Genomic DNA, 13060 nt, shown 5'->3' with positions numbered 1-13060 from the left:
CTTAATCTTCTTTTCTTTTGCTTCATTTTGTTTCTCAAGTGCATTTTGTACATACCTTAATTTTCATGGCATTACATTGCATGCATTCATTCTTAACCTTTAGGATCCTTCATCCCCTTTTCGTTCTAAGTTTTTCTTTTTGCCATCTAGAAATCGTCCTGTTTGTCCGGTTCTTGTTCTTTCTTGAGGACAAGAAAGGTCTAAGCTTGGGGAGATTTGTTAGGTGCTATTTGTGCACCTTTTTGCGCACCTTTTAGTCCCATTTTATGCATGTATTTAGTACAATTGTTCTTCCTTTTCCTTGCATTTTATCATATTCATGTTAGTCTCTAGAACAACCTTATTTGCACACTTTTATATCTTTTTCAGGTAAACCGGAGGTTGGAACGCGCTTTGAGAAGTGTCGGGAAGCATTGGTGAAGATTTCGGGATGATCGGGCGAAGAACGAAAAAGTTGGAAAAATCAAGTTTGGAATTAGAGTCAGAGAGGTACACGTGGCGTGTTGAATTTACACTGAAAAGTGGGCACGGGGCGTGTTTGACCAAAATGGGAGCTGTTGACCATGCTGAACACGACCCGTGTCAGTTTAGTCCAAATCAACACGAGGCATGTTCCCGTGTCAGTTTAGCCTATTTTAACACGGGCCGTGTTCGACCCAGAAACCAACTTTTGGCAGTTTTTCCTATCTTTCATATTACGGGTTAAGGGTCATTTTTATGGATACGGAACATATCATAGCACCATTGGAGAGGAGAATTCGAAGGTTTTTGCAAGGGTTTGTCCGTTAATCATTTGGAAACATTAATTCTTGTTTTTGTAAGTTGTAATTACACTTAATTTCATCTTTTAGACTTGTGATCTTGTTCTAGCCATGTGTGGCTAGAACCCTAATTTCTCAAATTTCATGTTTTGACTTCTTGGTAGTGACTTCAATCATATGACATGATATTTGTTCTTAATTTCTATCTAATGAATTTGATTTTGCTTCAATCGAATGTTTGATTCTAATTATGATTCTTATTGGTCATTTGAATTAGGGTTAGGTCATTCAAGTTATCTCTTTCACAAAATCCGTAATTGTTTTGTGAAATTGAACAAGTAACAAGCATTAAATTGATCTCTATTGAATGAATTTAGTGTATATCTTATTTATACACTTTTACACTACCGAGCTTATGAGGAGTATTGGGTGTTGTTGGGAACATTCACATAAAGCTTCATGCAATCTTATAATCTAATTCTAAGAGCTTGTTTAGATTAGGTTAATAAGATTAGGGTTAATCAAAGAGCTTGTTTTGATTAATTAATATGGTGAATGGGAAGTGTTAACTTATTAGCACTTTCAAGTACCAACTTAGATAGAATTGAACGAATATTGTGTCATCTTTGAGTCACATTGCTAAATTGTCATACATGGGGTTGGAGTCCTTACAAATTCTGAATTTAATTCACGCATTTAGTTGATTGCTTATGTTATTAATTGTTTGTTTAATCATTACATTCTAAACCCCCTCTCTTTACTATTGGTGACCATAGTATCTTGTGCAAATAGGTATAAACCAATTGTCCTGTGTCTCTTTGGATGATACAAACTTCATATTAATGAACATGAATGAAAATTTTTTCATCAATTTTAACCAAATGTAACAGATAAAATACGATTTGTGGTTGTGTTTTAACGACTATTTTAATGTGTTTTGTTAATTATTAAGAACATATATATATATATATATATTATATACATATTTCAAATCATTAATTAAGTATTAGAGTGTAATATAAAAATTAGAAAAAAAAAATGTATTTTTTAAAACTTACATCTAAATTGAATAGAGTAAAATAAAAAAACATAAAGGAAGTTGAAATTCTTGATTCAACGAGGGAAGATCATGGGATGGGAACACGATTTTATTTGTGTATATAGAAGCATCCTTTTGATAAGGTAGCTACTAAATAAACACCCTAAAAATACCATAAACATCCTAATAAAAAAGTCAAAAGTATTTTTTTACATTGAACACTATGTCTTTCTTGAAGTCCGTATATTTCTAATTCAATAAATGTACAAATCAAGACACTAACCCAATTTTTTGTTTTTTTTTTTTAATTCACGTGCCTCTTCTTTTGATTTTGATTTTCTTTATTTTTTATTTATATTTTCTTTTTTATTTTATGGTTGAATATTAACATTTTTTTTGTAGTATATATTTTGTCACGTTGTTTCAACAATTAATACTAAAATATTTTATTTGCTATAAAATAAAATTTATCTTGTTTTTATTATAATAAAGTAATATACATGCATATGTTTTTAATGTAATAAGAATAACAAAACTTATATTATATTATTATATACCTATAAATAATACTAATAATAATAATAATAACTGTTAAACAACAATAAATGATAAATATAATAAGTATATTTTTTCTTCAAATTGAAGTAATATTATTAAACAAAATAAATAATAATAATAAATATAGCTTTTATTTATTATAATAAAATAAAATAAATAATTTTATATAATATTAAAATCGAGGGATGATTAGACTTTGTGATGGATATAAATAGATTAATCATTCCCTAATTAATAGGAGTGTTTTTTTAGTAAAAGTTGTGTTTATAGTAATTTGGGGTGTTTATTTAATAAAAGTTGTGTTTATAGTAATAATGTGAAAATTTAATATGTAATTATCATGTAAGTCACGTCAAAAGATTAGAGTTTACTAGAGTCAAAGCGGTTTTAAATTGAGTATCTTTAGAATCGCATTAAAAACCATGAAATCGAATCGTTAGTTGGATACGCGAAATAAGGAAATAAAATATGTTACCGTTAGAAACCTACATATATCATATACTATCAGTAATCAATCTGCACTCCCTTCGATCGTTCTTCTCCAACAGCAAGCTACCCATGATAAGTCTCTTCAAGTACCCATGTATGTCTGTATTTTGCATATTTTAATTTTCTCTTCTGTCGATTGTCTTGTTCTTGATTCTTCTTTGACAGATTTTTTCCGAGGGTTTTCATTTTGAAAGGCTAACAGTTTCTTATACAATTTTTTCCTACTTGAAAATTGGGGGGTTTTCCACTTCTTGGTTATCGATCAGTTTCTTGTTTTTTATCTATCATGTTCTTCATTTTATGCATAGATAATCTTTTGAATCTTTTGGTTTTGTTTATTTGAAATAGTTTTTGATAGTCGATTGATCCTGCTCTTTAATCTTCTTAAGTTCATTGTAGGGACTGGGCAGCTTGGGCTATGGCCCAGGACATTAATATTGAGGGGCATAAATTCAGGTTGAATAATATCAATAATTATATATAAAATGTCTGCCCGAATTTGATTATCTTGGGTCCCAAGTGTCTCCTGCAGCAGGAAAGGAAAAGACGTTAGGCGGCAAAAAAAAAAAAAAAAAAAAAATTACGATGGGGATATATCGCTGATATTGGCGCCTGGCAAAAGACGAGGAGTCGAGACCTAGGGAAGAGAAATCAAAAAAATCCTTTCGTTGGCAGCAGATTGATGATTATGTGGTTTCTCCTCCCCCCTCCCCCATCGATTGACATTAGAGACATCAATCTATTTTTTTTAACATTGGCTCTATTTTCATGATTTTATCATTAGTTTCGTATAGTTCAAAATCAAAATTCTCATCTCAGCATCTCTTTCTTTGATATCCTTTGCGTTTTTTGATTTTCTGGAGGAGTGAAAGACAAGTTAGCATCTGGTTCACAATCTCTCTAAGGTATATAATTTCTAATTACAATTGTTACCCTGTAAATAATTTCTACAAGGCATCTAACTTCTAACTTCTAATTTTTGGTTTGTTTTGAACACCACTTTTTAGTTTTCAGACGACTTCTATTTTGGTTGTTAATTCTTTTGTTTTTAAGTTTGGTGGTATTTAGATTTATACATTGACACAGTGAAGTTACAAGTTAGTTGTTGCTCCTGGTATCTATGGATTGTTTACAAATTGGTTAATGGTTATTCCTGGTAATACTCAGAAAGTAGGATGTCATTATTGGTGTTTCAGCAAAGACAAAGTTTATTGGTTTTGTTGTATCAAAGTTTGTTAACTTTTGTTGTTGTGCTCCCAAGTTTGTTGCTATATTGGAGATGTCTATTGTTGGGGGTTTTCTTTAGGTTTTTTACATGATTTGATTGTTTTTAGTTCTTCCTTGTGGCTGATATCTTCTACTGATGTGGTTGTTTTCTGTTTGTTTTTGGTTTAATTGTCTTGAGTTCCCTGTTTTCTATGTTGCTTTTGCAATGATGCATATGTTTCCAAATGTTTGTTTGTATATAAGATTATGTTGATTGTATTTGTTATTGTAGCATCCTCGTAGAAGAGTGTTTCAAAGTTGAAGTCATTTATGATGTACAAAGGCATAAGAGAGACTGAAAGGTGACAATTTTTAGCACTTAATGTTATTTTTTGCAAGTGTGAGATAGAATAATTAGTATTTTTGCTTCAAGAATGCGATAAGATGGGTTTGATGAATATTTCCGAAAATAGTTGAAAGATGTGTCTTGTTTCGTAATGCTTTGTTAGATGGCTTATCTGTCCCATATAAATATATTATTTTTTGAATTTATTCATCTACAAGCGTGTTTTCATTCTGGGTTTCTCTAGATGAGCAATTCCAAGTTATTTTTATTTGCTTTTGTTGTAGGAGTAGAAATAAAGGGATATCACTTATATAACAGTTATTTTTCTTCAATGATATTGGTTAAGTGATTATCTCCACTAATCTGTTTATTTTGTGGATATTATACATATACCTTACAGGAGACAGATTGGAATGATGATGATTTTGAAGTATCTTTGTTTCCATATTGGTCTTTATGTGCATGTTTTCTCTCTTTTGTTGCAGTCTAATGATTCTGTTCTTGAAATCTGAGATTATTAACAACCTTTTGATTGTGAATCTTAAGATCATCTCATTCAGTCATATTTCGTCTCTATTTTTACATGTTTCAGATCTAGATTATCTGTTTATAACAGTGTGTAATGAAGTCTAAATTATTAACTACCGTATTGAACTTAAGTTCACTTTCTTTTCCCTTATTATGCAGGCTTTTGTGTGGTCGCCTTTTTATAGTTTCCAGTTAAATGTTTTTCCTTTTCGAGTTCTTTCTGTGTTGCTCATATATGTTTGTAGACTATTTTCATGTGTTTAGGTTATTACTTATCTTTATTTTGTTGGCTAAGCTTTTAATGTATTCTGTTGTTGTTTAAAAGATAACGGGACATCAGTGTCACTTGTAGTTTTTACTAGTTTCCAGTTAAATGCTTATATGAATCATGAGTAGTGTGGTCAGGAATTTCTTTCTTTGATGCTATGGTTTTTTTTCCCCAACTGTTTGTGTGTTTTACACTATTTAATTAGTACCATATTCATGCTATGGAATGTATATTTTTTTTGGCTTAATGGGTTAAGCACTTAATCTGGAGAGCTATATGACTGTTTCTATTTTGTATCTTATGATGACCAAAATGTTTTTTACTCATATTTAGTTCTCATCAAGTCTTCATTCAGACCCTCGATTCATAGCAGTGTGTGTAGATTGTTAGCCTTTTGAATTTTAATATTAAGAGCATCTCATTCTTTTTCTACAGTTCCTATAGTGGCAACAAATGCATGTATGGATCCAAAGATTCAATTCTTGTCTGGGTTTTTTTTTCATTATGAATCTTAATAACTTGTAATTTATTTATTATGATACAGGTGTGCTATATATAGTGGAGGAAAATACTGAAAGTCAGCTCGTGTCCATCCTTTCTATTTTATGGTTTTTCCATTTATTTCTAGTAAAATTAATCTTCTTTAAATGGATTACTTATTTCATGTTAATATATATTCGATCTGTTCATTAGGAAGCAAGCCCAAGAAATGTCTATTCAACTATGTCTTTGTTTATCATATGTTGTTTTTTCATCTGTCACTTGTCTTGTTCTTGATTTTCTTTGATGGGTTTATTTGAAGGGTTTTGATTTTTGAATGTCAGAGGTTCCTTATATAATTCTTTACAACTTGAAAATTAAGGTCATTGAGTTTCTTGGTTATTGGGTTCTTTTTTTTTTCATCATGTTCTTCATTTTATACAGAGATAATCTTTTAATCTTTTATTTTTTTATTTGTCATTGTTTCTGATAGTCGAGTGATCCTGCTCTTAATTCCTTTTAAGTTTATTGGTCACTCATTAAGAACAAAGAAGATTCAGAATGAAGCATAGTGAAATTTTGGGGGCTTTTATCCTTCTAACTTTTTGGGGTCATGCAATTTCATTTTTTGTGTAGTTTCATTTAACTATCAGAATTCAGATATGGTTTGATATAAGGATATCAATGTGACTTATATAACAAATATTTTTCTTCTATGATTATCTCCATTAACTTGTTTATTTTGTGGATGCACATATACCTTACAGGATAACTAATGATGATGATTTTGAAGTATCTTCTTTTTTCTAATGGTCTTTATGTGCATGTTTCCTTTTTTGGGTTTCTGGATGAAAATTGGGGAGTTGTCTTCCATTTTGGTGAGATGTTTTCTCAATGTGGATATTCCATTCAAGTAGGTGTCTGATTTCAGCTCTTTCTTTCTCTCTTTTATTGCAGTGCAATGATCCTGTTCTTGGATTCTAAGATCCTCTCATTTTTTTTTTTCTATAGTTGCTATGATGACACCAAATGTACATCTGTTTACTTAGATTCAGTTCTGTTCAATTCTTGCATGCTGGTAAAATTACAATTGAGTTAGGTTGTCATTTCTTATTAGTAAGTAACCTTTTGATTTGACCTTAAATTCACTTGTTTTCCCTTCTTTTTTGGGTTTCTTTATAAGCTTTTATGTGCTCACCTTTTTTTTTTTTTTTTTTTTTTTTTTCTGTAGTTGCTATAGAGGCCCCCACCCAAAGTCCATGGATGTTTACTCAGAATCCATTCCTGTCATGGTGGTAAATTGCAATTAATTAAGCTTGTTTGCCTTTTCTTATACACCTTCCTATTCATATTCCTAGGCATCCTTCTTATTCACAGCATTCTGTGCTTGAAATCTATATCATCAACCTTTTGTTTGTAAATCCAAAGATTGATTATGTTCTTGTCAACTCTCGCACGTTGGTAAATTTCAATTTAGCTGGTTTGTCTTTTTCTTTTTTCACCTGATCTTTTTTTTTCATATCTCTAGGCATCCTATTATTTATTCATTCAACAAAATTGAGAGTTATTTAATATATGCAGAATTGATTATTTAAAGGCCACAATAATTTAATTTTTGGGTTTGCCCAGGGGTTATGAAATTGTTGTTATTGATGAGGTGCCACCAAAGAGAACTGTAAACAAAATAAAAATCAACATTTAACATTTCCTGTTAGGTGAAAGAAATAACTGTATGTTGAATATTAGAATATGACTATCCTACCCTTCATGTGCAGAAATATGATCATGTCTACAAATCATTTTTTGGATATCTTCAACATGTGTAGAAACTAAAGAGCACAAGGGTATCAAGGAAGTCTTTCATGAGGTTAACTTCTCTAACCTTTTCTATTTTTATTTTTTGTTTGATGTAATCATTTTTTGTGACAGTTAGTTTTATTCTTTTTAATTTGAATATTCTCTTGGACAGTGTAAGAAGATACAATTGAGTGATTCTAAACATTTGTTATTTTGCTGTGTGTTCTTAAATCTTGTAAATTATAGTGGGGATGCTGAGAAACAGCAAAATACTTCAATTATTTATCCAGGTATATATTTTGTTGTCTTGTGTGTATTAGTTTACTTTGATTGGCATTTCAAACCAAAATATAGCATTGTGTGTATTTTCAATGCATTTTACTTGTAATAAAAATCTATCAAGCTTTTTCCTCATCAAGGCATTTTTTTTTTTGAAAAAAAAAAAATACAATCTATAGCATATTAATTTCCCTCTGAAAAATCAACCCATTTATAGCTTCATACTTCTTTGTTTTCTTTCTGTTGCAACATTATTACATTCAAAATTTATCATCTTATCAAACCATTTTACTTTTAAAAATCTATCATATTTTTCATTATTATCAAGGCACTTTATTTTGAAAAATCTACCAATAATAGCATTGTACTTTCATTTTTTCTTATAATAAGCTTAAAAACGTTATGTTTACAAGCATGTTTATGTTTTTATTTTGATTGAATACAGTGTTTATGGTGGTTTAGGTTATTTGCTCTTTCCTCTTACTTTTGATCATTGATAATAACTGATAGTGAGTTTCTGCTATATTCTATTTTGTGCTTGATAATTGTGTATTCCTCTTTAAGAATGTAATCTTTTCTTTGATGCTTCCATTTTTAACCTTTCTATTATGAGTCCTAAGATCATATCACCTCATTTTTATAACATCGTGCATTTTAGTTTCAAAAATCTATCATATTTTTCAAAATGAGTTATTTTATTTTGACAAACTAATAAATTCTTTATGATGACATTTACTATACTTTTTTGGAAAGTGAGGGTAATAGGTCATTTATTCTCATTCAGAAAGAAACATGCTTTATATCTATACAGTATTTTTCTCCATACAAACCATTTCACCCATTCAACCACTTTACCATGTCTGTATTTTTTTTTTAATTTATTTGGATTTTGTTTATTGTTGATAACAGTCTTTTGGTGAACATGGAGGTTGTTTAAGTTGTTGTAGAAGCAAATCCTAAAGAATGAACTTTTTTCCTTTATTAGCTCTTTAATTTTGTTATGAATCTTAATATCACATCTTGTTTTTTTTTTGAAGGGTTTTGATATTTAATTGGCAGAGGTTCCTTATATAATTCTTTCCTACTCTCTATTTTTTGTAAGTTCCTTGTTTGAATTTGTTGGTCAATCATTTAGAATAAAGAAGATACATAATGAAACATAGTGAGTTTTTTTGGGGGTTTTCTCCATCTAGCTTTTTGGGGTCATGCAATTTCATTTTTACTATCAGAAATCAGATATGTGTATCATAGGGAGGGGGGTTTTGATAAAGGGATATGAGTATCACTTATATAACTTTTATTTTTCTTCAATGTGTTTCCTTTTTTGGGTTTCCAGATGATAGATAGTTGGGGAGCATAAGCATGAGGGTTCTCTTCCATTTTGGTGTTTGATTTCAGCTCTTTCTTTCTCTCTTTTATTGCAGTGTAATGATTCAGTTCTTGGAATTTAAGATTATAATTAACCTTTTGATTGTGAATCTTAAGTTCACTTTGTTTTCCCTTCTTTTTCGGGTCTCTCTATAAGGTTTTATGTGCTCACATATTTATAGTTTTTACTAGTATCCAGTTTATTATTTTCCCCCTTTTTGAGTTCTTTCCATGACCTTGTTTATGTTGATACATGAGCTATGCAGTAGTATATCTGCCTTCTTATCTGGAGATGGAAATTGTTCACTTCTCTTGAATGTGTACCATTTTTCTTGAAATCTTGAGATAGTTTATTCTAATTTTGTTCTTGTCGACTCATCAATGGTGTTAAATTGCGATTGAGATAGTTTGTTGTTATAAATTATTAACCTTTTGATTATGAAGCATGTATGTTTACTCATGTTGAGTTCTTGTTAACTCTTGCATTGTGTTATCCTATCTATTTCATTTGTTTAATAACCTTTTGGATTTGTTCATTAGAAAAGGTAGCCCATGTGTGTGTTCTTCAACCTTAGGAATCCTATCTAGTTATGTAGCTATGGTGGAACCTAATAATACATGCATTCATGCATGTTTACTTTGAAAATGAATTTTTTCCATTTTGCACTTGAAATATATATTATTTTACCACTCATCTTATCTTTTATAATTATTTTTTATAACTTTTTTATTATTATATAGTGGGTATCCTTAGTATGTTTATTACATTTTACTTCTAATTAATACATTTTACTTGTTTATCTATTAAATGACTTGACCTTATAGAGTTCTTAAGGGTAGTAGATGGGGAACTACATGATAATTTGATTCAGAAAATCAGCTATTCTATTACTCATTATATCTATTTATAGCAATGCTATAAACTTTCTTCATTTTGCAATTGAGCATTTATAGATTCGTAAACTTTCATCTTTTTTCTGCAGTTACCACAGAGGCCCCAAAGTCCATGCATGTTTACTCAGATTCACCTCTTGTCAACTCTTGCATGCATCCTGCATATTTAAATCATTCTAATCAACTATCACCATTCTGTGCTTCATATCTATATTATATTATCAACCTTTTAACTATAAATCTAAACATATTGCCTCATGCACAGGTTAGGTTATCTTCTTTTCAACTCTTGCAATTGAGCTTTTTGTCTTTTTTTTTTTTAACCTTTGTCCCATTTCTTTCAAACATGTTTATCCTTGATTTTCTTTTAAATTAGTTTGTGTCTCATGACAAGAGAGAGAGAGAGCGAGAGGGCTTATTTGAATGGCTTTACTATCCTATGTTAGTATATGTAATGAACTTTTACCATTCTATATAACCGAGAATAAATTTATGAAAGCTTAATTTATTTATTATGAATCTTAATATCATCTCATCTTTTTTCTGTTGTTGATATGGTGGTGCCAAATGTTTTATTCATATTCATAACTAGTCATTGTAGCTCCATGAACCATTTGAGCCATGCTTTTTCTCTGGTTGTGGAATTAGCAATTTCCCTCTTCTTTTAACCTAACTTGGGACTTGTACTCTAAATTTTTAAGAACCATTAAAATCAGTGCACTGTATGATTTCAGAGGAATCGACTAAAGATTGTTAATATTGTTCTTTTTACTTTGTTTGTGTATTTTTGCTTATAGTCTATGAATCAGGAACTGTAGGTTACATGATTATATGAATATGGTGTTTATGTGAATGATGATTTGTGTGTGTAAAATGCTTTAATCACTCCTGAAAGTCATGCTTTTAGCCCATTGCCTGATTGGTATGTTGATTTCAAGAATCTGTCTATATTTTTACTAACTCTGTACAAGAACTTTGGAGCATTTAAATGATATGGACTTCCATTTTACTTCTCATGAACAGAGAAACTCACAACCAAAGACATGTTTCAAGATCAGATGTTATGAAAGGTTTTAAAGCTCAAAGGTACACAATTTTCCATTCAACAACATTGACTTGGACCTAACTGAGAGTTATTTATCTGATGCAGAATATTTGATTATTTAAAGGCCACAATAATTTATGAAATTGTTGTTATTGATGAGGTGTCACCAAAGAGAACTGTAAACAAAATAAAAATCAACATTTAACATTTCTTGTTAGGTGAAAGAAATAACTGTATGTTTGAAGAAGCTATAAGAATATGACTATCCTACCCTTCATGTGCAGAAACATGATCATGTTTACAAATCATTTTTTGGATATCTTGAAAATGTGTTGAAATTAAAGAGCACAAGGCTATCAAGGAAGTCTATTGTGAGGTAAACTTCTCTAAGCTTTTCTATTTGTATTTTTTGTTTGATATAATTATCCCACCCCTTTTATTCTTTTTAATTTTGAATATTCTAAACGTCTGTTATTTTGTTGTGTCTTCTTAAATCTTGTAAATTATAGTGGGTATGCTGAGAAACAACAAAACACTTCAATTATTTTGTTGTGTTGTGTGTATTAGTTTACATTGATTGGTGGCATTTCAAACCAAAATATAGTAATGCATTTTACTTATAATAGAAATCTATAAAGTTTTTACCTCATCAAGGCATTTTTTTTTAAATAAAAAATACTATCTATAGCATTGTACTTTAATTTTTTCTTATTATAAGCATATTAATTTCCCTTGAAAAGTCAACCCATTTATAGCTTCACACTTCTTTGTTTTCTTTCTGTTGCAAGATTAGTATTCACCTACTTGTCTTCCATCCTGTTGAGATGCTTGGGGTCTTTTTCTTTATCTAATGAAATTTTCCATTATGAATTTTTAAATGTTACTTTGATCTTCTCAACTTTTAACATCGTGCATTTTAGTTTTCTTTCTGTTACAACATTATAACTTTCAAATATTAGCTTGTCAAGGCATTTTACTTTTAAAAATCTATCATATTTTTCAGAATGAGTTATTTTATTTTGACAAACTAATAAATTCTTTATGATTACATTTACTTCTCTTCAATCATATAGGTAGAATGATGTATACTTTTGTGAATATGTATTAATTTTTTTTGGAAAGTATTTAGTCTCATTCAGAAAGAAACATGCTTTATCTATACAATATTTTTCTCCATACAAACCATTTCACCCATTCAGCCACTTTACCATGTCTATATTTTTTAAATTTATTTGGATTTTGTTTTTTGTTGATAACATGGAGCTCTTTAGGTTGTTTGAGTTGTTGTAGAAGCAAATCCTAAAGAATGAACTTTTTTCCTTTATTAGCTCTTTAATTTTGTTATGAATCTTTATATATATATGATGTCCTAGTTTAATAACTAGTGTGGTTAGGAATTTCTTTCTTCAATTATATGGTTTTGTGCATGAGCTATGTAGTATTTAGTAGTATATACATTCATGCTATAGAAGGTATATTTAGTGTTCTTTGTTGGAGATATAAGTTGTATATATCTCTTGTATTACTTTCTTCGAAATCCTTTCATCTTTTTAATATTTTACTGTAACGAGGAAAAGTTCAACTCTGTTGATGACTTTCTTGCTGGTTTTCATTAACGACAAATTAAGCAGCTTTTTATGTTGTTTATTTGTTTGGTGAAGCATCCTAAAAATAAAAGTGTAGTGAGCTTTCAGCATTATATATATATATATAATTAAAAACGATATTATTAACCTTTTCCTTTTGATATTAATATTAAGATCATGTCATCTTTTTTCTACAGTTGTGATGGTGACACAAAATGCATGTATGTTTACTGACTCAGATTCAGTTCTTGTCAACTCGTGTATGTTGCTAAATTGCAATCTAGATTATTAACCTTTTTGATTATGAATCTTAAGATCATAATATTTAGTTATTTGAAAGCTATGGATGGTGTTTTTCTGATGCTCTCTATAAATATAATGGTCTTTATGTGCATGTTTCCTTTTTTGGGTTTCTG

The 13060-nt window shown here is 29.7% G+C and overlaps 1 long non-coding RNA gene across 19 annotated transcripts in view; it reads left to right on the top strand.

Moving 5' to 3' along the window:
* Positions 1-2783: 2783 nt before the first annotated feature.
* LOC145044905 (uncharacterized) overlaps positions 2784-13060 on the top strand; it is a 34290-nt gene continuing 24013 nt past the window's right edge. The window contains exons 1-15 of one of the 19 annotated variants that reach the window (XR_013681700.1): positions 2784-2941; positions 3237-3752; positions 4346-4415; positions 5740-6588; positions 6687-6791; positions 6907-6970; positions 7451-7542; positions 7719-7762; positions 8789-8848; positions 9088-9176; positions 10103-10278; positions 11037-11099; positions 11164-11236; positions 11343-11434; positions 12842-12865. This is a non-coding gene — a long non-coding RNA (uncharacterized LOC145044905). Of the gene's footprint in view, positions 2942-3236; positions 3753-4345; positions 4416-5739; positions 6589-6686; positions 6792-6906; positions 6971-7450; positions 7543-7718; positions 7763-8788; positions 8849-9087; positions 9177-10102; positions 10279-10822; positions 10936-11036; positions 11100-11163; positions 11237-11342; positions 11435-12841; positions 12905-13060 lie in introns of all 19 variants that reach the window. The other 18 variants (XR_013681705.1, XR_013681702.1, XR_013681699.1 and 15 more) reach the window with 18 other exon arrangements.

This window comes from Lactuca saligna, chromosome 5, assembly GCF_052625555.1.
Source record: "Lactuca saligna cultivar CGN05327 chromosome 5, ASM5262555v1, whole genome shotgun sequence".
Lineage (NCBI taxonomy): Eukaryota > Viridiplantae > Streptophyta > Magnoliopsida > Asterales > Asteraceae > Lactuca > Lactuca saligna.
The sequence above is the reverse complement of the archived record's forward strand: the minus strand, read 5'-3'. Positions and strand labels throughout refer to the sequence as shown.